General features: G+C 38.3%; 1 long non-coding RNA gene across 4 annotated transcripts in view; it reads right to left on the reverse strand.

The window, feature by feature from the left end:
• The window catches only part of LOC136290725 (uncharacterized), a 68,088-nt gene that overhangs the window by 21,608 nt on the left and 19,222 nt on the right, over window positions 1-27,258 (reverse strand). For 2 of the 4 annotated variants that reach the window (XR_010721340.1, XR_010721341.1), the window contains exon 2: window positions 12,752-12,868. This is a non-coding gene — a long non-coding RNA (uncharacterized lncRNA). Of the gene's footprint in view, window positions 1-1,630; window positions 2,189-11,302; window positions 11,375-12,751; window positions 12,869-27,258 lie in introns of those variants that run through there. The other 2 variants (XR_010721339.1, XR_010721342.1) reach the window with 2 other exon arrangements.

The raw sequence follows: 27,258 nt of genomic DNA on the forward strand, positions 1-27,258 counted from the left end.
ATTTTATCTGAAAAGATGCATAGAACTGTTGATGTATTCAAACTGAATTGCTCTGCTGAAAACTAAGGTATTCATATAGTTCACAGTTTGTTATTCTTCTTTCCTTTTTTTAAGCTTCTTTTTTCTTAAGTCTTCTGTCTTTTCTTTAGCTCCTGTCATCTTCCTAGGCCCCTCCAGTTACACACTTGAGAGTTAGCAAGTGTGTAGAAAAGCTTAAACACCCCTTAGCTTCCATGGCATTAATGCATTAGGCACACTAATTTCTCTCTATTGGTTTACTTCTGTACTTCTGACAGAAAGAAAACCTCTCTTGGCTCTTTACAGAGGTCCCTCTGTGTTGTCAGAGTGACTATGCCAACCTAGACTGGCACTTTTCTGCCAGTTCCAACCTATGAAGAGACTGTGCTGCTGGTGAAATGTTATTTTTCACTGACAGTTCAGAGGGCTGTTATATGTCAAATCAAATGCAGCACAGCTAAATTTGAAATTGTTCCACAGGTATTGTTCTCCTGCTATACATGCCATTCATTTCTCTTTACAGAACACATTGCTCAGCAAACAATGAACATTGGTCCATTTTTTGAGAAGTGCAGCATCATTAAGGAAAACTTAATGGTCTCAGGGTGGTGGATATTATGAGGAGGGAAATAAGAGCAGACCACACATACTTGGAACAAATATGTTATTGGGTAGATGTTTATTCCCAAGCCCGAACAAAGTAGAAGAAATATTTTCAGACTTCATCAAGGAAAGGGGAATCAACTTCCACTAAAATCAGGCAAGATACTCAAACATCTTGAGCAATAGCACTAATAATTCATGAAGATGCAGCTTTCAGCAGCATCCGGTGCCCATGAAGCTACAGCATTCTCACAAACTGCTCAAATGTGGCTTCCAATATTTATACAAACATTTTAGACAAATAAATGTATTACTTCATCCAGTAGTCATGACACTCTAGTTTTAAAGGTCAAGTATGGTGTGTCTAAGCAATTCAGGTTTTGAAGCACACTAAGAAGAAATTAAAATTTAGGGAAGAAGCAAGGGTGCATGAACTTCCTTTGAACTCAGTCATGTGGAATTCAGTGATTAGAACCAAGTTAATAAACTGAAGAATAAATTAAACTTATTTGCAAGTAGTTCAAATGATGTGCATCTCCATCCTAAAATAATTTTCAGTTATATTTGCAGGCTTCTTTGCATTAAAGGAAATGTATAGTAAAAATAGAATCCCAAGCAAAAGCACTGCTACTTTTCCAATCCCCAACATGCCTCCATGCTAACATCAAATTATTTTTCCTGCAAATTCTTCATATCTATTCTTTTCCAACATGTACTTCTAGCTAAGATAGAAGAGTGCACTGTTTAAGGACTAGAGGATCAAGGACATACTTCAAGTTGACTAGCAGTTGCTAAAATAGGAACAGTTATAACAGAAAATAATCTTTTTTTCAAGTGTTTCCAGTATAGCACCTGCATTCCAAAACACGTGGTTCATGTATAGATAATTGCTTGATTGCTTGCTTTCATGTCCTTGCCAGGAAACACTGGGAATTTATCTCTAACATGATAGAAAAGTAAAGCTTTGTTGGTATTAGCGATTTTTCTACTTAGTCTTGTTAGAAGACATTCTTAACCTACTAGTGGGGGAAAAAAAAAAACCCTCATCGAAACTCATTAATTAAATTACAAGCAAGGTAAGACTACATTGCATGACTTTATTCCACAATATTTCCAAGTTATTAACACTTCAATGCTGCTACTCAATGTCAAACATCTACTCATTTTTAAGTGAGGTCTCGGGCAAAATTGCCATCTTGTTGTTTTTGGGGAAACATATTGTCCCTTAGAGACTGACTCTCTCTTTCCAAACCTGGCATCCTCAAATTCACAAACCACAGCTACATCTCGTCCCAACCAAGAGCTAGTAGCAATCCCATTCTGTTAATATCATCGAGATGACATCATTTAGAACATCCCTGCATGTTCATCAATGCACTCATGGATACAGGCATTGACTAAAGTGCTAAGTGGGGGTAGGCAGGCCAGAAGATGCTCTTCACTGATTTGACTGCTGGCCGTGGCCTCTGGGCTGCTGTGACAGTGTTTGCATCTCCAAAAGTAGCACACTAGTCTCTCATTTGTCAGGGCTTTGAAGCATCTCTCACTTCCATAAAATCAGCAAGCCCTGGAGGAAGGGAGAATTTAAATTGAACCCAAGGAAGCCTTCAAGTGAGTTTCTGAAGCAGTTTAGAATTTACCAATAGGAAATTTTCTCTAGAAAATGCACTCTGGTCAGAGAGGCAGCTCAGGAGACCAGAGGAATGCAGGTACAGAGATTAGTCTTCCCAATTTTCTGTGTAGAAATATTTTTCTTATTTCTCCACTAAAGTCTAAAACCATTAGCACCCATATTATCTATTTTTAACACTGCGAGTAGTTCTGTTTGTATTTTCACCTAATCCATTTTGAATGAAAGGTAATTTCCAGGTGAAAATCTAATTGCTTACCAAAGGATGAGGTATCTGCCTTTTAGAGATATCCCACATGCAGCATTTCAGTGGACAAATGGATAATAAGATGTGGTTCAACAAAAGTAGTGCTTAATTCTGAGAATTAGCATGACTAAACTTTGAAGAGAAGGAAGCATCTTCCAAGAAAAAATGAAGTCTCTTTCCCTGTTGTCAGGGAAAAGGCCTTGAGGGGTTTTGGTTGGGTTAGATCCAAAGGAGCTGATATCAGCTTCCTTTAAGGAAAAGGCTACTGGGCTCATCTAGTTCCACTTAAAGCAGTTTTGGCCTTCACAGTGCTGGCTGCAGCATGCCCAGTCAAACCTCTGACGAGAAGATGGAAATTGGCTTCAAGCAAATGGACAACACAGAGCTAATCCTCAGATCAATCTCACGCTGCCCAAGTATTACGGTGCATCAAAGGGCAGCCACAAACTTCCAGCATCACACACTGCAACACACAAAGTCAGGCCACCGGCATCCCTTTGATTCATCGCCTGAACAAGGTTCAAGAAGCCACATAAAAAAAAAAAAATCCGTGCAGAAAAATTGAGTTACTTCCAGCCTCCACTGAAATAAATAAAAACTCTTACACAAAATCCCTAATTGGTCTACCTATAGGTATTGTCATAATTTTATGTTTTATGGAATTGATTAAAACTTCAATAGAAGAAAATTACTCTTGTCCTTAGAAATAAGGGCCACTTGAAAATAGTAGGAGAATTTGGAAGTTTAATAGATGCATTTTGTCATGACAACCCTTCAGTAAACAAGCTGTAACGTTAAAATTAAGGGCTTTCATTTTAAAAAAGGTACCAATTTTCGACTAGCAAGATGATTAATTAACAGAACAGACTGAAAGAGTTATCCATATTCAGTAACCAAGGCATATACTTTGATTGAGTCAAACATGTTACTCTGATCAACCCACACACATTCTGCATCTGTAGAGAAATTGATAATATTAAAGATTATTCACTATGGACTTAATTAATGAATTTATGTCTTACTGGATTTAAAGTAATATTTTACTAAAGGTTATGTAAGTGGCTTCACTGCAGAAACAGAAGACAAGATTTGTTTCTTTGGCTGCCTCAGGAGTTCAGGTCACCATCCTGCTCACTGAGGGACAAGGCTCTTTAACATGTTAGCTAAAACGGCAGGAAAAAAAATATATATACTACCACTTCACAGTTCACAGACTGTTCCTGTCACCATTAGTATTTTTACAGTCAGTGAAGCTACTGGTACAGCAGGCTTCATAATTATCCAGCTTATAGTATTAGAAACATGCCCTTCTATTCTCTAGAAAATACTTTAGCCAACAAGAAAGGGGGAATGACCTTGTTCTAGGACAGCAGAAGGCTTAATTTCCTTCATTTATAGGAGGTTTTTCTAAGTTCCAGCCATGGCTGAGGAATGACAGAAATTTTTGAAATGAGAAACTGGGTGTGTCTGGTGGGTCAACATCAGATACATAAAGCATATCAACAGAGGATGCTCTATTCTCTTTCCTTGACCATGTTGATGATCTTCAGAAAAAAGTGCATGTTTATCAGGCACCAGTTTCAACTGGATTAAATCTGATAGAAGACTCAACTACTCTGCCTTACTCATCTACACTTTCTCCAAAGGTAATAGGATTTTTGGTACCATTTGGGTAGTAACTTAATAGTTAATTTTTTTTGTTGTTGTTGTTTTTTTAAAGGTAAGCTACCTGTTAACTGTCTTTTGCAGATAGATTAAACAGGCTCATTTAACACAAATATACTTTGTTAGGCTACTACGAATAATATCACACTAAAAATTACAGGATGATGTAGTTACATCAGAGTTCAAACAAACATTGGCATCTCCTAAGGGAACTGACTGTGATTGCCAGCATGCAAAGAGAATCACAGAATATTCTGAGTTGAAAGGGACCCACAAGAGTCATCGTGTCAGCTCAAGTGAATGGCCCATATGGGGATCAAACCCACCACCTCTACCTTATTAACACCATGCTCCACCCAACTGAGCTTTTGTTTTATCTACTACATGTATTCATCCTCCAGACTTGCAAAGAAATCAGTGTTAATACATGAATCATTAATTCTTCTGGCTACACAACAGTACCTTAATCTTTCATCAGCATTCATGCTGTTGCAATTACATTCAAAACATTTTTGCTCATGACTAATGTCTAAGAATACTCTAATGATCAGAAGATTGTATCCTAAAAATATACCAGATCTCTTCTTTCATTTTGGAGAGATAGATCTCTATAGTCTTTTCAGATAATTATTTAACCATTATGTAACATATTTTCAAAGCAGTTCACCTCTATGAAGAAAACTATTTTGATTTAGTTTTTCTTAATTATGTTTTTTTGGACCAAGACACATCTTAGAACTTAATAAGATTTCAGTCAAGCAAGTGAACTACCTTGAGATCAACCTGAATGTTTTTCTTGCTCAAAAGGAAGTCCATGAATATAATAAGGATTATACATACTCCTAATGGAAAAATATTTATGTGATTTTCTACATTCTCTTTCTGAAGACTGGTAACACTATTGAAAGTTTTCTTCTAAAGCTTATTTTATCTTCTTCAAATACACAAGATTTTTTTAGATAAACTTGACCAGAGGAAGCAATATTTGCACCAATTGTCATGAACTGATGCTTTTAACAGTTATAGACAGTTATGGCCTTTAGCATCAACCCCTGCTGGTTTGCAGAATTGAATGATGCCCTTCAATATTTCCCTGCTCTCTTTTGTGACAGTAAGAAACTTACCAAATAGTAAAAAGCATCTTCCCTCATGTGAACAACCAATGACAACTGCAAAATCATTTTGACATTTGGAGAGTTGTTAACATGCTCACACTCTCTTTAGCATCTTGAACATGCTAATTAAAAATTTCAATACTGAAGGAAAGAAGAAAGCAACAGCAAGTTCAATGCTTGAAATTCTTTTTCCTGCACAATCACATTAGAATGATGAATTTGGGATAAAATAATGTGCTGGCTTATGCCTCTTAAGAGCACAACCCTGTTTAGGAAATTCGATTGTTATGAAAAAATTAAGGCAGTGAGACAAAGTCAGTGATGTTCACATAGGAAATGGCAGGACAGTTCCCTGATGCCAGAGCTGACACACATCCTTCACCAACCACATGCTGAAACCCACCATGCCTCAAGAGAAGCGTGATGAGGACTCCTGTACACCCCAGCCTTCCACTCAAAAAGCCTTTAGGCAGAAGCATAGACCTGAGTCTGGAATTCCCAGTGTGCTCTGGCTCTGCTGCCAAGGATGAATCCTCTGTCTGGAAGAGTGTTGAATTTCACCACATTCTACCAGAAGCTCCTTAAGCAGGGTCCATTTTCCCCTGGACATCTGCCCTTAAAATGGCAAAACTAAGTGACACATGACTAACTCTTCAGTTCAGAGCTCATGACATTTCTTTTTGCAAACCTGTCAAAGGGCACATTACATTACAACATATGAAACTGCCAACCTTACCACATGCTACTAAAATTATCTCCAGGACAGACATTTACGAAAGGTCCCATACAAAATATATTTACCTCCTATGCATGAATATGAGCTGTGTATTTATACAAAGCTGACTTCTGTTCTGGCACATAAACATTTGATGAAAACATCTTTCCTAGACTAAAACCATTTTAGAAAGCTATAATACAATCAAGCTTTTTAAGCAAGAGACAGACATGCACAGAAATGTGCTGCTCCCACCGAGTCATGAATGTCCAGGTGAGGCAGAGTGTAGAGAAAACAGGGCAGAATCAGCTAAAGTTGCTCAATAATCAAGATTTCACGCACAGAAGCTGCTCTTTGGGTCTGAAACTGAAAGATCCTGCTAAAAAAAAGCAATCAAGCTCATCTCCAGGAATAGGAAGTTGGTGTTATTCTTGCTACTCTCGGCCTGAGGAAAAGCTTGCATGGATCTGGTGCACATAACTCCCAAACTCCTTTCATTGAGAGCAGTCCTTTAAAGAACATGTAAACAAATGTCCCTGGATCTTCACTTGGGCAGGTAGCACTGTAACCCCAACAAGGTCAAGCATAAACCAATAATCAGAGCCCTATCAGAAACACAGGTATATATACATATATATATATATATACACACAGATTCAAGGCCTTTTCCTCTCCTTATCTCACCAGTGAGTAAGCTAGAGGTGTTCAAGGAGTATGTAGGTGACATCTGATCCCAGCTGAGCAAAGGAATGTTCCATATGATCATCCAGATGGATAGACTAGAAAACCAGGTCACTATTACATGTAACGAAGCCCTGCTTTCCCAGGATGGCCAGGCCCTTGCCTGGCCCTGTGTTGGGGGTTAGGTTTTTTCCTTCTTTCTCTAAAGAATTTTTTTCCCCATAATTTACCAAGGAGACCAAGCGTTGGATACTTGAGAGTACTTAACCGAAACAAAGAGGTGGACAAAGTTAGAACAAGGAGATAACGCAGGTAAAGGACAGAGCTTGAGGCAGCTGCAGGCTATACTTTTTTCGGCGTTCGGGGAGAGAGAACAGCTGGCCTGTTGCTGGCTAGAGGAGTTTCACTGTGGCCAAAGGGATCCAGTCCTGGGAAATCTACTATCACCAGTTTGGCCTGACTCCTGAGCTTTCTCTGCCACCCGTGGGAGCTGGGCCAGCCCTGCCTCGCCTTCGGCTTCTTCGGCGCTGCTCCTCTTGCTACAGTGTGACCCTGCACTCTCTTTGCTGCCGGGACACCCTGCCATCCCAGCTACCAGCCCGGGACTTTCCAGTGTTTCAGCTTGGTGCTCTGAGGATCCTGCAGGGGCACCGAAACCAAACTGCCCTGGGTTTTGTGAAACAAAGCCCTCAAGGTTCTTGGTACTGTTTTCATTTGTTATTAATGCTGTAGTTGTTTGGTGGTTTTGTTTGTTCGCTTTGTAATACATACTAGTAAAGAACTGCTATTCCTATTTCCCAAATCTTTGTTTGAGAGCCTCTGATTGTAAATTTATAACTGAAAAAAAAAATCGGGGGGGGGAACTCTCCATTTCAAAGGAAACTCCAGCTTTTACCTGGCAGATACCTATCTTCCCAAACCAAGACACCCTGGGAAGGAATGAATTCATTCCTCGTTTTGCTTTCCTTGTATGCACAGATTTTGGTTTACCTGTTAAGTTACTTTCATCTCAAGCCACCAGTTTTCTCCCTTTTACTCTTTCCTCCTCAAAGAGAGTGAGCCAGCAGTAATGGGACTGAGTTATTGTTGGGGTTAAACTACAACATGTCATGAAATTGTGCCCCGCAAATCAGCTTCTCTGCTGCTGCACTCCAACACAGAAGGACTGAATCATGAGCTGCAAGGGGAAATTCTGTGCTCCCTTTGGTTCTAAAATCCAGCTTTACAACATAACTAGTATATAGAGCTGGTTGTTATTTCTTCTCATCTGCTAATTGCCACAGATCGTGATGATCTATTTATATCTTCAAAACTGCTCCTAAAATGCACTGCAAAATAGTTTCCTGAGGATTCCAAGGCCAAAAGTGATCAATCATTTGGCACATATTTTATTTTTCTGTGCAATCAAATTATATTTGTTTCTCATTTTAAAAAATCACTACAGTTCACAGAGAGAAAAAAAAAAAGGAACTATATGAGGAAATTTCTGATTTTAAATCCAATATAAAAGAGAACAGTAACCAGCCTGCAGATTTTTAGTTGTCCCCCCCGAACGTGGGAGGTATGCCCGTTTTTCCTCCTAACCCCTATCCTGGTCACTGTGAGAATGCTTAAGACAAGGAAAGTATTTGTTACACAGATGGGATCACTTCTTGATTGCTACACCGTGCAAGCCTGAGCAAGTTTATAGTTTATGAAAAAGAAGCAAACAAAAAAAACCCACCCAAATTTGCCACTGTGACCATTTCTTTGGGTGTTTTTTTCTTCGTTTCTCCTTTCCAACAACCTGCTTGTTGTCTTATTGTTTCCATCACTTTTAACTGAGGCTGTCAAATTTCTCCACTCAGAGAAATGGCAAACACCTGACTTTGATTAAAAACATCAGGTTTGTAAGTGTAGTAGCACTAGTATCTACTTAACTGACAACAGCAGAATCTGCTCAGCTGTATTACCAAGGAGCAGGCCTGGTGATCTGCTTTATGTATTTTCCTGTTCCCATTTTTAGCAGCTGTAAGGTTACAACAGGCATTTTTGGAGCTTTTCAATGAGAGAAAAAGCAAGGCCTGAAAACAGGTCAGCAGTTCACAAACACAAATTATCTGCATGTTTTGCTTTTGGTGATAGACTGCCATTGTTTCTGAAGTAGTCTGGTTCTTACTCTGGAGAAAACAGGATGTGTAAAAGGCAGAAAATCACAACTCAAATGAGAGTGAAGACAACTGTTTTAAGGATGCAAAAGACACAGAATATTGATGCATTTTTACTGCTGAAGCATTAATTAAAACTCTATTTTCATACCACAGGGCTGAAGAACTACCTGATGACTTTACAGCCTCAAAACCAGTCTTAGAAGCTTAACTGCAAAAAAGTGGACATTGGGACTTTCAAGAAATCTGTGTCTTAACTTCATAATAAAAATGCTAACACAAAATATGCCTCTCTACTAATAGCTGTTCAAAATTTAAGGTTGATTAATGCTGTCACATTTTATGTTAGTGTTGTCAAGATTCTACTGTACAGATTCTGAAAAAACAAATTATATCTAAAAATGTCTGTTATTTATTCTGAAAGCCAAGAGACTTTGCAAGTAACAGGATGAAATCCTTACCCAGGAGCTAGTTTTGATATCAGGAATCAGTCCTCCTCATTTCTTGTTCAGCACTCATTAGCACGGTCAAAAATGGTTGCAGATGAAAAGCCGTATTATTCTGTTCCTCCTTCTTTGGCAGACCAGCAAATCTTAAGGTTTACTGACACAATCCATCCTTCAAATCTAGTAAATTCTCTTGTGCTTAGTAAAACTGGGGGGGATGGAGTCGGGCCTTACAGCTTTATTGTGTCCACTACACTGTAATTCTATTCACCTCTCCTCCACGATTCAGCACTTTCTAGCATGTTCTGACTACATAGGAAGAAAAAGGTGCCTTGTTAAATCTATACAAGATTTGTTTATCTTTAATTAACTTGGACAGAGTTTCCTATCCATACTGGATCTGGCTGGAACAGAATTAACTTTCTTCACAGCAACCCAGTTTGGTGCTTTTTTGAGTTTGTGGCTAAAACTGTGCAGATAACACAACATTATTGTGGCTGTTTATGAAAAATGAAGTGGACACAAAGATGAGGGGAAAAAAAAGGCATTTGATGAAGCACTGAAGCACCAAGTCTTTCTCAGTTTCCCACTCTCTCCCCCTCCTCTCCCCAACAAGTAAGCTGGGAGTAAGAAAGAAGCTGAGCAAGGACACAGAAAGGATGGGTGAGTTGAGTTGGCCAGAGTGATGTTCCACCCCATCCAATGCTATGCTCAGAGCTCACTGCCCTCTCCCACTGCTCCCAGTTAGAAACCACAGAGAGCAAGAGAAAAATCAAGTGTCTTGGATCAAGACCAAGATAGTTTAAGAACTGAAGGAAAATGGGAGAATGGAGGGGAAGGACAGACAAATTGCTCAGCCAATCCCAGAAGCCAAACCCTCTCACCTTCTTAGCTGACAAAAATCAAGAATACAAAATCGTCTCCAGTCAAAACTGAGATGATTGAGAATTATGCAGGTTATTGGTTCTCTGTGGCACAGATTCTGTTTTTGAATGCACATGCTTACTATTTACCAAGCTCTAGTTTTTACATGGTACGAACTTTGTGAAGGACACTACAATGCATCTTACCACACTAGGGATTTTTGAAGGATAAGGTATGAGGGGAAAAAAGCATTTGATTCAGAAAGAAATAAATTTGAATATTCTTGTCCATGTGATGAGATGGCAAAGTCAGCCATCATGTTGTCAGGCTCTTCATAACAACACCAAGGTCATTTGGAAGGAAATAATGCTATTTGAATTTGATCTGAACAATCCCAAACACAATTAAAAACCATTTTAAAACTGCATCAAGACCAACAGCAAAGCTACTAACAGCATAGAAAAACTTGTTCCCAGCCATCTGCCTAGTGTGTAGTTTGATAGATTCTTGGGGATAGTTAAGGAGAAAGCTCCCTAGGTACTACAGCATTGATCTGTTAAGCTCTAAACCAACTTACAGAATTTCTCAAAAATTGAATTGGAAGTCCACACAATATATAAATTCATTCAATTAATTCAACTAAGCAAGCTAATTCGGCCCTCCATTCACATGTTTTTGTTGCTTGTTTCTTTTTTCCTTTATGACCTCAAGCAAACCACAATAATTTGCCTGAAAAAATCATTTATTCAATTCAACTTAAAAACATTAGCTCCCTCCTTCTCATTTGGGCTTTCTCACATCTGGCTGCTGCCAGATGTTACAGGTAGAGGCAGACAGAACATGCCATCTGCACTACTGAATGTCTCAGACACGTCCTAACAAGCTATTGGCTTCATCTGAACATTAATGGCTGATGGCAGCACAGCAGGTGCACTGGAGGACCAGTGGGAAATGTGTTGAGAAGCCCAGAATGGGCTCAGTATTTAAGTGCTAGATGAAAGTTGGGAGTTGTAAAAAAAAACCTCCAGACTATTCAGTACAGATTAAAAGACATTGAGAACACAGTTTCAATTGTGACTTTCATTTCCAAATAATCCTACACTGTGTTTTTAAACCAGAAAGTCTTAGTCTATTGTATTTCACAGATGTAGGAAATCAGAAACATACTTACCAGGATGTTTATAAACTGAAGTGCTTTTTAATAGCTTGCTTGGTGTGCTGGAAAAAGGTCCAACAGCATCAACTGGGACATAGCAGGAGACAAATATGACTATATACAAACTTGTACAAAGATAGACATTCCATAGCTGGTTTTAAAACACAAAGCTACTAGAGATAAAGGGCATTACACTTCTGTGCTATATCTAAGCAAACATTTCAGGTGCAAGTGCATAACACCCAACATAAAACAAACAGCATAACAGCATAAAATCAAAACTTGGGAGGTTTTTAATCACAGTGTATGAACAAATCTCTTCTACAAGGTTGTAACTAAAGTCAATGAGCATGGCAAGAACAACTCACTTTATTATTGATGCATCAATGTAATTTTTTATTACTGCTATCCTTCAGTCCCCTGTGTAACTAGTATCACTTGTTACTTTGGTTTGCAATAATTAACCTCCCCCCCAGGATTCACACCGAATTCTCACCACAATATGTTAGCAAAAGAGTTAAAAACTTCAGTTCTTCTAAAAAATCAAATATATTCCCTAGGTCTCAGGAGAAATATATAGGTGCAAGCTTTTCCCTGAGAGTTTTCCAGTGTAAGTAGTCCAGTACATATAGCAGATCACATCTGAACTGTGCTGACGTATCACCAAAGCCTCTTGTCAGTGTACCTGCATCTACTGTGAATGAAATGTCTTTAGAGAATGAATAAATGAATAAAACTAGTCCCTCTTATTAATCTCTTAAATGTCTGAGATTAACACAGAGACTGTGAACCATGTGGAAAAATCCTGACTGTTATCTGATATGCAATGTTTTCATTCCTTTACCAGCAACTGAACCAAGACCTACTCATTTCACAGAGAAAACGGTTTGTTTTTAAAGATCACTGCAAAGAGTTCCCTTAAAAGGCTGAAGTTGCCATAACTCACTGTTCTCTGACCTTACCAACTACCCAGCACAGCTATAAGAAAATAAGTTCACATCGGACCCATAATTCTAAAGGTCTTTGTATGCCTACAAATCTTATTCAGAGAATGGGAAAAACATAGGTGTAAAAAAAAAAAAAAAAGACCAGACACAAATATGATGAACAAAGTGATGTGGCTGATCATTTCTGCTCATTAAAAATTTAATGACTCTCCACCGTCGCCTCTCACTCCCTAAATTAATTTCAAGTTTCTCTCAAATACACCAGACAAAATCTAACTCAGGCTACAAACTTTGTGCTGCTCTCCCAAAAAAAGGTAAAGTGACAGAGCACCCAGAGATCCCTCTCCACTGCCACCACACAGGGTCAGGGGTCAGCAACAAATGCCACCCCTGGGCACACTGCCAGCAGGGTCTCACCTGATGGACAGCTGCACATACACGCATGCACACACTCCAGCTGCTCCCACTAGCAACTTCAGACCAATGCGATGTGTTACTGGTGGACTAATGAAATTACCTGGTTTGGTTTGCTGAAGATCACGCCGAGCTCCATCTGTTCTGTATCACCCAAGTGCTTTGTCAGCCAACATGGCACCAAAACGCTGGAGGACTTCGTTAAGTCAAATCCAGTACTCTGAACAAGGGGGAAATAGATAATAAGACTTCATCACAACACCTGAAAGGTTTTGAAGCAATTGCTTGCTTTCCCCATTTAGTATTTATTTTATTAAACCTTAACTAATACCTTAAGTTCTGCTCCGTACTCCCTTGAACAGCTAAAGTACATAAGGACTTCCATTAGACAAACAAAGAGGATTAATTTCCCAGTGACAGAACACCCCAGGTGTTCTCCAAGTGCAACAGAAAAAAACTTGTAGTTTGTGTTTTGTGTTGGCTTGTCTTTTTTTTTTTTTAAAGTTTAAATTCCCTAAATCTTCCATCTGCTTTAAAATATCTCGTTCAGTAACCTAAAGCTTTGGCTGCCTGTATGCCTATCCATTTCTCAACTTTTAATTGAGCAGCACACAAACTGAGAGGACAGACTGCTAATTCTTTAAATCACAGTTAGATTTACTAATGCCAATAGCTCCATTAGAGTCAATTGAAAGCGTTTTTTGGAGGGTAGTTCATGGGTTTTGTTTACTTTTCTTTTAGACAGATAAGGGTGAAACAAAGAGAATCATTAAAAATAGCTCCACAGGGTGTCAGGGATATGAAGTAGAGCCATTGTTTAACATTACATTTTCTGACTCTTGCCTCTATTATCCTTTGAATAATTAATAAAACCCTTGAAAGCCTGCCCCATTAAACAACTAACTTTCACATTGTTAGTTGCTTGGATAACTGAAAGGCCAAACATAATATGAGCTACAGGTAGTTTTGAAAAAATGCTAATTTATGTTCACAGTCACAAACCCCGTCAGCAGAGATCTATGCAGCCTGTATTACTGAAATACAGTATTAATAGTTTGAGTTCAGCAGCAAAATACCACTGCTATTAATCGTAACCTGATACTGAATTAAAGGAGATTAATATCTTAAAATTTAAGATTTTTGTGTCAATTATATTTACGGTATTTCTTTCCACAAGTTCAAGTTAGAGGATACTTTTAATTTTGCACAAATACAGATTATATTTCCTTCCAATTGAATCAATCTTAAGGCAGGTATCAGTTATCTTTAGAGAAAGCTTGAGCCAGAATGAACAAAGGCAAAACAGGACCTGATTCCTACCAAGGAACAGGATCAAACAGGAAGAGTATTATTCCTTCTTCCTTAGAAAATCTTACAGTCTATATATCATCATTAGTGAAGTAGAGAAAAAAAAAAGGTACCAAAATATCATCCCACACTTTCTTTAATCATATAAAAAAGTCATCACATAAGCATTATTCATTCAAAAACTGTCTCATTTTTAACAGCCTGGGGCTAAAGGGAGATACAGATGGAAGAAAGTTAACAGAACAATCTACAGAGAGGAACTCATCATGCAAAGTACTGTTTCAAAGGAAATAAAGGATATGGAAGAGCATTCTGCACTTGATCCACTGCTAAATATAGGCTGGAAGATGGCCAGTTAAATGCATTTATTCCTACTTATATGCACATATATGCCAATTACTTCTGTAAATTTGTTTCCAAATCAAGCAGCTTTGTAGGATTGTACTTGCACTAAAAATGTGAGAAGGTTAAAGAAGTTTCCAGTGTGGCATTTTCTTTCCCCTAGTGATTTATTTAAACAGCCCAAGATACTGGATCTCTTTTTAAGTGTTAGTTATGAACATTCTTCAGCATAATTATCTTTATGGCTTCATGAACTGAACTGTTGCAACATCTTTGAATATTTAACCAGGAGCAAAGATCTGGCTTTTGAGAACACAGCTGTGTGACATCTCCACTGTCATAGCAGCAATATGCATAGTACCAAATCATGACACTCTTCCAAGTTCTGTGTGTCCAAACATAGCCTGGGAATAACCTAAACTGAAGAACTCAGTGTTCAAAAGGAATGTTGCTGAGCAAAACATTTCATATGTAATATACATTTCACTATTAGAAGTGAGATATAAATCCCCTATTGCTGTCGAAGACTATCACAAAATCATTGCCAATGCCTATTGAAAAGTCTGTGGTGCTACCAGCTCAGAACTCAACATCCCATATCTTCTTTCATATCAAATGTGACATTGTTGGAATAAAACTCCTATGCTTGAGAGCAAGGTCAGTCTACAAAGCACAAGAACATAGAGGTGGCATAATCTTCAATTATCTAGCCAGTTTCAAAATTCAGCCCTTTCTTTTAGAGAGGGTACTGATCTAACTGGCAAGAACAATGTTTCAGGCAGTACAATTACATATCCTAAAAACTAAAGTTAGACAAGCCCCTGTAAATGAGGAACACTTCATAATGAACACTGTTTAAAGAACAACCATAACCACAGTAGGAGTTCCCTTTTCAAATATTAGTCAATTCCCCTAAAAGCTACACCCAAAAACCAAAGCTGTGATCCTACTGGGGAGATCCTACTTCAGAAATCTTTATCCAAATCAGACATGAACTCATCAGTTGCCATTCTTCTTGGGTTCTGACCTCAAATTGCTAGTTGTTCTCAGAGAGCTCTTCCAATATAATTTCACTGATTCTAATAATTAAGTTAAATAGACTGCAATATAGTCTGAAATAATAGTAAAACAAACTTATGATGTTCATAGTTAGGTGCACAGGAAAAAAACTAAGCCTCTATTGTGGCTTTTTTTACTCCTGCTCTGCATATCACAGAAGGACTGCTGGCATTAGAGGCCTGATGATGAAACCTAAAGCCTCCAGCAGCTTTCACTGTGCTCAACATTTTTGAGTAAACCTATAGCAAGAAGATTCCTCACACAGTTCTCTTCTTTTTTTGACCCCATAAATTAGCTGTGATGTCATTTTCCTAATGCTAATCTGTTCTTACCACATGCTATGTTACAAAAAAATCTCTCTCAGGCCAAACTGCTTCATGAGTGTATCTTTTTAGGTGTGACTGGCTGATTTGAATGCAAATTTGAAACACAAGCATACACCTCAGGAGTCCATACTTTGACACAGACAGCATCCCCCACACACACTTTTCACGTCATCCTCACAGGACAACACTTCCAGCTGCTTGGAAGAGGCTGAGCTGAACAATGTGTGTTAGAGCCAAGCAAAGAGCAGCTCAGCATGGTCTGCCTGAGCTATACCCCAGATTCTGCCAGCTGGAAAAATCAGAAACCTGCTGCCATCTGAATTTAAAGATTATATCTTGCGGCTAAGCTCCCCTTGATTGACCAGGGCAGCTACAGGATACAGAGTGCCTTCAGGGCTAAATTCTTTCAAAAAAATAAGGCTTTTTACTCTTTTTTTTTTTTCCTTTTTGCCAATGGACAATATGGCAACTTCAAGCATATCACCCATTTGAATAGCACAGCACCAAGCAGCACAATATAGCATTCCCTTGCTGTGGCACTAAAATAAATTTGCTGAAGAAGGAAATAGCAGGAGATGAAATGCATGCTCCAGTTTCCAAGGAAAACATGTTAATACCTAATACGGGGCAGGGGGGGAATAGTAAGTAAAATAAGGGGGAAAATTAAAAAAGTATCCATTAGAAAGATCTTGTTCAAGTGGTGTCAGGGGAAGATCAGCAGGACCTGTTGTGATCTGCTGAGTAAATGCAGATCATGCAAGCTGAAACTGCCAAGGAGCAGCTTTCAGTGACATATCCAATTTCAGCGTTTACAATGCATGAACTATTAAAATACAACCAATATGACTCTCTATGGCAGCCTTTTTCAGAGGTATGTGCTGACTAACACTTTAATACAGAGGAGTATTTTGTTCGCTTTTTGGTGTGCATTTCTCAGGCAAAAGCACAAGGATGTAGTACAGATTGATTGATATCCTAATGACAGCAAGAAAATATCCAAACCCAAACTCTGTTTGTATCAGGATTCCTATTCACCAGCTATCTGCCCACCAACATGACTCCTCTTTGTGGTATTTTCTTCAACACACAGGGTATAATTTAAAACTAGTAAATTAAGATTGGCAGGCATTTTTGTCACTTGTGTCAACCATATGAAGTGAATTCCTGTGGAAACAATGGTATAAGCACAACAGATTTCACCAAGGTCCTGGTTTCTCTCTTGGAAGAAATGGAGTGCATGAGCAGAAGCCAAGGGTCTGTAGAAAGTAATTTGTAGTTCTAGACATGCTGTGTTTGAGATGGCTTTTTTTTAGCAGTATTGGTACTGTCATTTATTGGTTAACATATTAAGTGTGGTTTACTCAAAGGGTCAAATTGATTTAAATTTGGGTTCTGAGGGACAGTCTGCCTACTCACTTCTTTGGATGGAATTTTTTTCAATGATATCAGTGCCTTATCCAAGTTACCAGCCAAATATACAAAAAATTTGGGGCACCTTAGGAATGCAAGTATGGGAAAGCACAGTTTTGGGTAGGACTCCATGAGAGAGGGTCCCTTCCAGACTTTAAAGATGTTTCTAATATTCTTACCATCCAAAATTTTATTTCAATGTTGGACACATGTATTTAAGTCCAAATATGGACTAGAAAGGTCATTGTCCTTGAATCTGTTCAGCTGTGGTGCTGAGTACTCCAAAATGCCCATAAAAGTCAGAGTTGTCCCAGTCTCATTCAGACAGCACATCTGTGAAGATGCCCCTTTATGTGGCACTCTATATGAAGAAATGCTTAGCAAAGCAATTTTTTAAATTGACTGTTCAGTGACTGGTGTCAGGCCAAATTAGGTTTTAACTTTTAGAAGGAGGAAAATTAATTGCCATGACCTGTGGATTGGGAAGAGCTATCAGGATCAGTACAAAACCACCTCTTTCCACAGCACTGCTCCAGGCTAATGGAATGCCATGCACCTCTTCCTAATCTTTGCTTTGGGAAATTCAGCAATTCTGCTACAGAATTGTGGGACCAGGTATTTTCCCCAAGCATCTCACACCATACCATTTTGTACTTGTCAATACTGGAAAAGCTTTTTTATATCATCTTCTGACTTAAATAAAACATCATCATGCAGGGAATACCCCAGGTCCTTTCAGAACAGACGTGGTGGGTTTCCCACCTCTGCTTCCCCTCTCCAGTGGGGTCAGGTTATTACCAGCAACAATTTTTTTTTTGCCACTTTGCAGTATGTGACCTATTGAACAAAGTTGTTAAACAATATTGTTTGCTATGACACTAAGTGTGACAGAAGGCCAGCACCTAGAGCCCATCATCATCTAATCTAGCAGATTGATTTCTTTCTACTTCTTATCTAACTATGGAAACCTTTAATTTAAAGACTTTAGAAGCTGTTTCTTTTTCCCAATTAATGTATGAGAAATTCAGATTTTATAGTGTTTACTCTCATTGTGCCTCAGCTTGAATAAATACTCAATTGAATTATTTCGGTTTTTAGGATAAGACCAGAATTTTTTTTTTAATTTCTTCAGAGTCCTAATGCAGAATAAGTTTGAATGAGTTCTATTAAATACAAGCATCAACTGCCACTCTTCCACATGGGGACAGAGTAGAATTTAAGATTCAACCCATGGCCAAAAGGACAGCAAGAAAAAAAACCAGCAATAAGTTATTAAAAAAGACCTATTCCATCAGATTGAAAAATCTCCAGGCAAGCTTGATCAAGAACTTAAGCAGCAGCAGGAGAACCTCCAAAGCTGAGAGGGCAAAATCAGGTGCTTCAATGAAAGCAAATGTTACCAGAGCTTCAAAGGAATCTGAGGCCAGTCTCTAAAAAAAGAGAGCTAACTTGGCAGACTGCTGGATTCCTTCTTCACACTGGAAACATTGAGTGTTCTCTCCAATTCTACACAAGTAGAAAGTCCATCCTTCCCTGTCTCAAGACATGGGTAGCAACAGTTAGATAAAGAAAGTAAAATAATTCTAATCCATCCAAGAAACTGTTCTATGCCACTCATTCTCTGCCATGCAAGCAGAGCAACACCAGCCCTTACTTGAAAGGGTATTTTGGTACATGCTGAGCCCCTTGGAGTAACAACATTAGAACATGGCTACCATATTTAAAGTTGCCCGTTTCAGACCCATTCATAAATGCAAGGCAATTGTTTCACCAGCTGCAATTTTCCTATAAAATATAGGAGAGCACAAACAGGGAATGCCTGGAGAAACTGACGCTCATACAAGTAAGACAACCTAATACATTAAAAAATAGTTAGTATCATTCATACTGTACCGAAAAAAACTAATGTTGCTCAGGTTGGTTGTTTTGGGGTTTTTTTACATTCTCTGAAAACAACTATTTGAACACAGCACCCAGACAATGGTAAAATACATTAGTAGCATGCAGAAATTCTTCTCTTTCACCCCAGTCTGTTAGGCACACAAGCTACACAAAATAAAAATAATTAAAAAAAAAAAGTTGGGCTGTCTCTACTAAGATCTTCACTCTTTAAAACTTTCAGAAAGTGTTACCAGTGAGCAAGCCCTGTCAAACCTGCTGACACTGAGAAAAGTGACATCAGTTTGTACAACAGCAATTTAAAATTCCTTGAAGAGTCTTGTATGACTAAGTAGAATGCTCTAGCACTTTTGGCATTTGTCTGCATAGACTGAAATGTTCATGCAGATGGTCTTGACAGAGAAAGGGCACGCTGAAGTATGTTGGAGATACTTGGACGTTGGTGCAGTGATCAGGCAGCAGACAAAGTCAACTAAAAGTGTTAAAATGATGCCACTTCATCCAGTGGTACAGATGGAGATTCACACCATCACCACTTTAGGTGGGTGTGCACTCACCCTAATGCAAGAACAAACAAATCACTCAGAGCCCGTAATGCCTCTTGCTCAGCGCAGCAACAGTTTGACACTCCCTGCTTCCTTTATGGGTGCAGGATAATCACATTTTGTGCAGAACTGCTGGTGGTGTTGCTAAGGAGGCTGCCTGTACTTAGCTTACAAACGTTGGAATTAGAGAAAAGAGTTGAGAACAGCACCCGCAACAGAACATGGAATTCACCCCACGTTTTTATATTAAATCCATGCATGCAAATAGCTGAATATATTAAAAGAAAAATAGCCTGAGTGCAGTAAAATATTCACATTTTTCCAAGTAAATTTGGTATTAAAAGTTTTTGTTTTATTACAAACGTTTGCTCTACACCTGGAATTTATGGGCTTGAAAAAACTAAACCACAAAATCTATGCTTTTTAGTGCACTTACAATTGGACCGCAACAACAAATTAAACTTTAACCACTTCTGAAAGGTGTTACTTATTTCTCCCATGGGCTGCACATTGGCCTGTCCTCTGATTTGTACAATGAAAACAATAGGATATTTCCTTTGTCCTATTGAAAAATGCTCTCTCTGATCATACTGCTGATGAAATAGGAGAATGAAAATTACAGTGTGGCTTCATTTATACCACCTGCATAAACTCAAGAGACCCTAAAGCTGATTATAATTGCAGAGGGAGAAAGAACTGAGGCTTTTTTCCCATGCTTTTTAATAGGAATATGTCTTGGGTTCAGAGATGAGGGGAGTGGAGTTTTCAGTGCTATCTATTCAATTCTTAATTTACTTCAAATATACATTCACTTAGGACAGCTACAGGACATGCCTACCAAATGAAAAAAGAAATTCTTTACTGTATGTGAAAGGTAAACTTTTTCTTTGATTCACAGCAACAATGAAAACTACCGTGAAATTTCATTAAAAGTGAAACTAACTTGTTTTTAAGAGCTGGAACACACAAGAAGAAATGCTTTCACAGTGGAAGCTAAAGATCAGCCATATAAGTCTTAGAGGAAATTCTAAAGAACCATGATTTTGAACACTCAACTCCACACTAAATCAAAATGCCAACCCACAAAAAGAAGCAAATTCTTGTTTTTCTTCCCTGACATAAACATTTATTTCTCAAAATGCTTCTGATAGGCATATCCCTCCTTTAAAATATTTACCCATGTCTTCAAGCACTGGTAACAGAACAGAACTGTTTTGTTTCTTGAGACTTCTCTGCTGTGTGTTTAGCATATTTTGGCTGAATGAGCTTTTTTGTCTATATTCACTTGTCTTTAATTTAAAAATATACACACCTTTTATGTATTATTTCCCCTAAAAGGATCTCAGCCAGTCTGGATCCAGCTCTGCTCCTGCTGATTCAGAAGCATGGATATTCACACCAAAGGCTAAAACAATTAGAGACGAACCAGACGAAATAACAGCACTTTCCATTTTCCATAAATGATGCTGAAGTGTTTTCATATCTTTGTGTGTTTATAAGTACAGGTGCCCTAAACCTTAGCCCTCATGTTCCCCTCTGCCACTGACTTGTTACCATGAACACAAGGAACAGATTATAACCTCAATAGTCTAAATATCTCGGTTTTGTTTCACTGTGCTACTCTAATCTTACCGGTGATGTCTTTATGCCAACAAAGGGATGCATTTCAGCTAAACTGCCTAAACATTAGTTGTTCTAGAGAGGAGAGAGCTCCCAAGCAGAGTGTAAGGAAGACAAATTATCAGACACTTACCAACACCATGCCACGGGTAATGAAGGAACAGCATGCACACAGACCATACAAAATACACATTATTTACACAGCCATGGGTTAGTTGAACTTCCTCAGTAAGTGTAGCTGTTCTTTCCAACTTTGAGTACAGCTGAAAAAATGGCCCCAAATTCTATTCATGCAAAATTCAGTGATGAGGCAAAAAATACACCAGGTTTGCAAAAGCTACATCAGAAACAGAAAGAAGATACTCTCTGATGACAACAGAAGGCAAATTGAGGATACTGTGTCTAGAAGTTGAGGAACTCTTAGCAAGGTCAGTTGGTTTCCATCACAAACGCATGGAAAGGATTTTAGTTTCTTAAAAGCCCAGGTGAGGGAGATGGATGTGCTCATGTCAAAAGAGTTAAGGATGAGAAGTCAAGTCTGTGTTCAAACACAGAAATTTGGTTTTCACTTGCTAAGCTATTATTTTATGAGCATACCAAGTACTTTACTTCTTCAATGCCATTTGTAAAGGAAGGTTGCTGAGGAGACAAACACACGAAGCAGATGTAAGGCAGAGTACATGCCATGGATCCTTCAGCTTTATCTTGGGAAATTATTTACTTATCCATTTCTCCCTGGAAAAAGATTTATTCATCCATTTCTGTCCTGGAAGCAGTGCATTTTATTTTCTAGTCAAATAGCAGGGGATTGTGTGGTGGGTTTCTTGGTGCATGAAATACCGACTTGAAAAGGAAAATAGTAATACTGCCAAGGAGTACATCAATATCAAGCAGCGTCCAAGAAAAGAAAAAGCTTTAGGAAATTAATTAATCTAGCATTGTTCCTTTTCTTGTCTGCAGCGGTTACAAAGAGGTGACAGAAGAGAAACAGAAACAAATTATTTATAGTTAAATTAAGTATGAAGACACAAATGAAGAGGCATATAAAGATATTCAGAATTATATTTTAAAAGCTGCATCAACCATTTTAAGTATTTTGGAAATGGTGTGTCTACAGAAGGAAATGAAAAGTTACAGAAGGCATACCTGGAGAGCATCCTGGCTGGACAAGCAGGAATATTATCCTAGGGATTCTTAGGAGCAACTCTTACATGCACTTCAATTAGAAGACTAAAAGGTACCATATCTTTTATCAAAGATATGAAGAGCGTAAGACCAAAGGCTACAGAATGGTGCCCAGTCTGCTGAAATAAGAAAAACAGAAGTGAGCTTGCCAGAGTGAGCTGGCAGGTGTCTTATGTTGATATATGGAGGTATCACATAAACCTACAGAGACAAGAGAAGAATTTGGAGACTCTTATTTTGACTTTTTTTCAAATGGGGAAAAAAAAAACGTTTCTTTGAGAAGACACTTAGACCAAGAGAGAAACAGACCAGGAAAACAATGAAAGCAAGTAGTTGAGTACTGGGTGTACAGGTGAAGAATGGGTATATCCATTCGTATTTTTTTAAGTCTAAATTCATTAAAAAAAATAAATCTTCCCTAAAACCACTCAATAATATGTCCAGATGCCAAGTCAAAAGAAAAAGCCACTGTATCTGTCCAAGTTTGAAATAATATATATTTGACATATTGGGCAGTGTAGGTGAGGTAAATCATATGACAACACTATTGAATCATTTGATAATATTTATTATTAAGAGAAGGACTGAGGGAACAGAAGGGAATGAAGAGTGGAATAGATGCTTTGTGAAGCCCAACCTGAAAGAAAGCAGAACTTCATTTTGGATCACTGATGACTCAGGAAAAGGAGCTAAAATAAAAACATCTACAGATCAAGGTATTTTAAATCTAGTGGCATGTTTTGAGAAATGATCACAATCTCAGGTAGGAGACATGATTTATATAATTTACATATATGATTTTTTATTTTAAAATATTTTGAGAGTTGTTATACAAGATAAATTTCATTATTTACAAGGGAATTTTCCAGCTGTACTAGAAAGAAGATGTGCTAGGATATATTAAAAAAAAAAAATTTGGCATTCTTTAGCCCACATCAGATTGGTTACAGCTAGGTCATAAAACCAAAGCTCAGTCCCAGAAAGCAAAAGTCAGCAACATTTCCAGTATCAGCAATTTCTAGGCTGCAGAAAGAAACCATACTGCAAGAGATTCAGATAGCAGCAGAAGAAAACCTTACTCAGAGCCAGCAGGATTCTTTAAGTCACTGAAGGCTCAAACCTCTTCCAAGGGCTAGTTTTGTGTTTTTCTTAACAATTCTTTAACAAAAACATGCATGTTAAATGAAAGTGAGTTCTTGATTTTCTTTTCTGAAAACAAAGAGTCGTGACTTTTTAAACAGCAAAATGAATCAAAGCATAAACTTGAATATTTAAATTTGCATATGAAAAAATTATATTAAAGAAAAATACAGTAATTAATCTTCATATCTTGTAATGAAAAAAAGAAGTAGGGGCTTTAGAATGAGGTCAGCAGTTTGTTATTTATAGAGCAGGAGGAGGACACAAGGATGCAACATTGGTGGGCACACAGAAGTGAAAATAAATCCAAGCTCTCCTGAACTCCTGATGGAACTCTTGTAGGTGCCCCACCATGCTCTGAAAAACAAGAAAAATCAGAAAGTCTGAAGGAGGAAGAAGCTTCCAAACCTCATTAAAAAATAAAATCCTTTTATGCAGCCTTTTTTCTTAAGCTCAGACACCAGAGAAGGAAGCAAGAAATTAAAGAAATCCCACATTTCCTAGCTCTTCCTACAAAACAATCTCTGCCCACAGGCAGAGTGACAAACTGAGATATTAATTCAAGAAGAAAATCTTCCAAGTACCTGAATCACTAGTGTAATACAAGAGGAATTCATCTGAGCTTGGTTACTCTTCAGTCTCCTGGAAGAGCAACCAGCACTTCACTCACAACATTTTTGACTGGCAGGAAAAGTTCTCGTGCAACTGGAACACTAAAACGCTATTAAAACATTCAAGACAGCTTTGCATGAGACATGCAAAGCTTATAGCATATAGCAGTGATTTATTTGAAAAAAAAAAAAAATCAAACCCCCATTGCTGTGAAAAGTTCTAACTTCATCCGAACTAAGGCAACTTTCTTAGGTAGCACCACCTTGATCAGCTATCCACATGGAAAAAATACACTCTGACTCAGTCTCAAGAGAAACCGACTGCATTTGGTTCTCTGAGAAACTGAATCAAACATGTAAAAGATATGCTAATCTGAAGTATTAACATTTTTCAGCAATAACCTATTTCTATGCTTCTGGAGCTTACATACCACTTCCTAATTCCCCCTCCCCCTGCTTCTGCACTTCACTATTTTCCTTACAGCCACTAATTAACACACCAAAGTGCAGCAAAATTGACAGGTAAATTATCCTTTAAGAGCATTAAAATATTTTCCAGATAAACAGTCATATCAAAACATGTTTAAGTGATAGTTTTTTTTCTGTATTAAGTCATGAAAAGTATTGCTAAACATCTACATTGCAAATTTGCATCCCACCCTGAGTTTTGTTTTTTCTTGTTTGTTTTTTTTTTTTTTTTTACTTTCCTTCACATAATGTATCTTTTAGAGTAACAGAAAGCTTCTTTTCCTTCTTCGTGTACTGCCTTTAAACCCAACAGGACCAAATACCAGCCCCTGCCCATACCTGACAGGAACAGCTGAACCTCTATCAGCTGATTCTCTCTCATGTTCTTTTTGGTGATTATTCATCCCTCTCTCCTCCTTATCTGGCACCAAAGGGAAACCCGCATGAAGTGCGAAGAGCCTTCTTTTCATAGTCAGGCTTTCACCTCTGTCCAACTCATTTATGTTTGTGCTAAATAGCATACTTGTAGAGAATGCACACCAGTTTTTGTTTTGAATACAAGATAAAAATAGTAAACGCATATTTTTATGTTGTTAGATCTCCCAAGCTAAAAACCATCATATTTCCACAAGAAGGTGGTAACAGTGGACCAGTTTTTCTTTTAAACCTCTAAAATATGACAGTCTGCACAGAATTTTTTTCCAATACTAAACTGTTTAAAGTATAGCATGTTTAAAGCCAGTTTTGTTATTTCTATATTGCACTATACCTCAAAAAGGCAAGTAAGGCCAAGTTTTACCAAGATCTAAACAAAGCATGCTGGTTAGAAGAATTACTGAATAAAGTTGCTATTAAATTGAGAGAGCAATTCCAAGTGCCTTTGACTTCAGACATCCAATTTAAAATTAAATCTGAAAATAAATAGGAAAAAAAAGGTAACTTCCACACATCATGGGCCCCTAAATTCCCTCAAAACAGGACAGAAAAAATGCTTATATCTAAAAACCAGAAGAACATCATTAAGCCATAGCCTCAGAGGCACTCTCTTAATCTTCATAGCTGGAACTGCTATGTCAGACAAACCTAAAATCGTAATAAACACACATTTGCCCATTGAGGGACATTCATAAACCCTGCTGGACAATAAGACACGTCACACAGCCTTGCCAAGCACATCTCAAGGGAATTCTAGTAACCAAACATCTGTTAAGATCATGTCTTTCCAGTATTATTTTGTATGCTGCCTCTGATCTGCCCACAAAAGAGCACACAAACCAGTCAGTAGAAAGCCTGCAACACAGTAAGAGGCCTTTTTTTTTTTTTTGGTTTTGTTACACCACACAAAAAGCAAGTTTAATTGAAAAGATTTGTTAAAGTGGTATAATTAATTATAGGACCATTACAGAGAACAGTAATTGTTACTGATAATAAAAGATTGCTACATGTACTGAGCTAGGAGCCAAGCCACATACCAAGGAGAAAATACCAAATGTGAGTCTCAAACTTGGCTTTTGAAGCTTCTTCCCTTTCTAAATATTGAAACAAAGAATAATGTGGAAAAAAAAATGGACTTCCAGGTTTAACAGTCAAAGCCCACAGACAAAACCACCTCACAATGAAAAGTGCTTTAGGATGTGTCCAATAATATTCCAAGAGAAGCCTCAAACCATTCTCACCTCTGCCATCTCAAAGGAATCCAGATTTCATTTGGAGCACAATAGCTCCAGAGCATGAACCTCACAGCAGTCACAGGCAAAATTCTCCTGAGAGGTGGTGGTTTGACTGGCCTCAGGTAAAGAGAGCTGAGCCCAACATTGCCACAGCTCCAGTATGTGCTTTAACAAACCAGTTACTGAGTGAAAAAAAGAACTGCTGCAGTTATGACTCCAGGCTGCTACACTTACATCTTGCAATGTGCAAAAAGAGTTATTAAAAATTTCAATTCCTCCCCTTCGAGGGTTTATTTGCATGCAAGTATTTCCCCACAGCATAAGTTAGTGCCTTGCCATCTAGAGCACTGGGTTGCACTGCAGACCATTGGCTGGGGTAAAAAGCCTTCAGCAGGCTTCTCCACTGGCACAGCAAACATACAGGTGCCTCACTTAGAGGACTGAGAAATCTCAGCTATTTAAACACAAGGTTGTGTTTAAAGAAAGGCAATATCCCGTGTCACAATATCCATGTCACCCTCTCCAGATCTGATTCCTGACATTTACACTGAGTCCCATCTTCTTTGGGAAAGAATTTAGAACACACAAGGATTAATCATTTCTGCTGTTCTCAAATCCCTCTCTGTGATCCAATACACACAACAGCTTTGCTGCTCTGGCATGTATAACTGAGAGCAACTAAAAACCCTCTGGCTCATAAATACACTGGACAACTGACCAAAACCTGTTCCCAGCTCCCTTCTTTCACAGTCTATTCCACACAACCATACTCAAAAATTGCTCTGTGTTGGGCCCCGACATGAGAACAGCATTTTGCAATTCAGGCTGCAGCAACTCATGGCACCTGGCCCGCCTCTCAGCAAGGTGAAAGACATCACAACCTATCTCTTGGGTTAAAACATGCCTTAGCCTAGCTCTCTTAATAGGAGAGAAAACAAACCAGCCCCAAAAAGTTACCCAAAGCCTTGACATGACTTTTCCTCCCCTAGGAAGCATGCCATACATCAAACTGCCGTTCTGCTCTGGA

The sequence above is a fragment of the Chamaea fasciata genome, unplaced genomic scaffold (assembly GCF_029207755.1).
Source record: "Chamaea fasciata isolate MVZ Bird 193981 ecotype frontalis unplaced genomic scaffold, bChaFas1.0.hap1 SCAF_6, whole genome shotgun sequence".
Classification (NCBI taxonomy): Eukaryota; Metazoa; Chordata; class Aves; order Passeriformes; family Sylviidae; genus Chamaea; species Chamaea fasciata.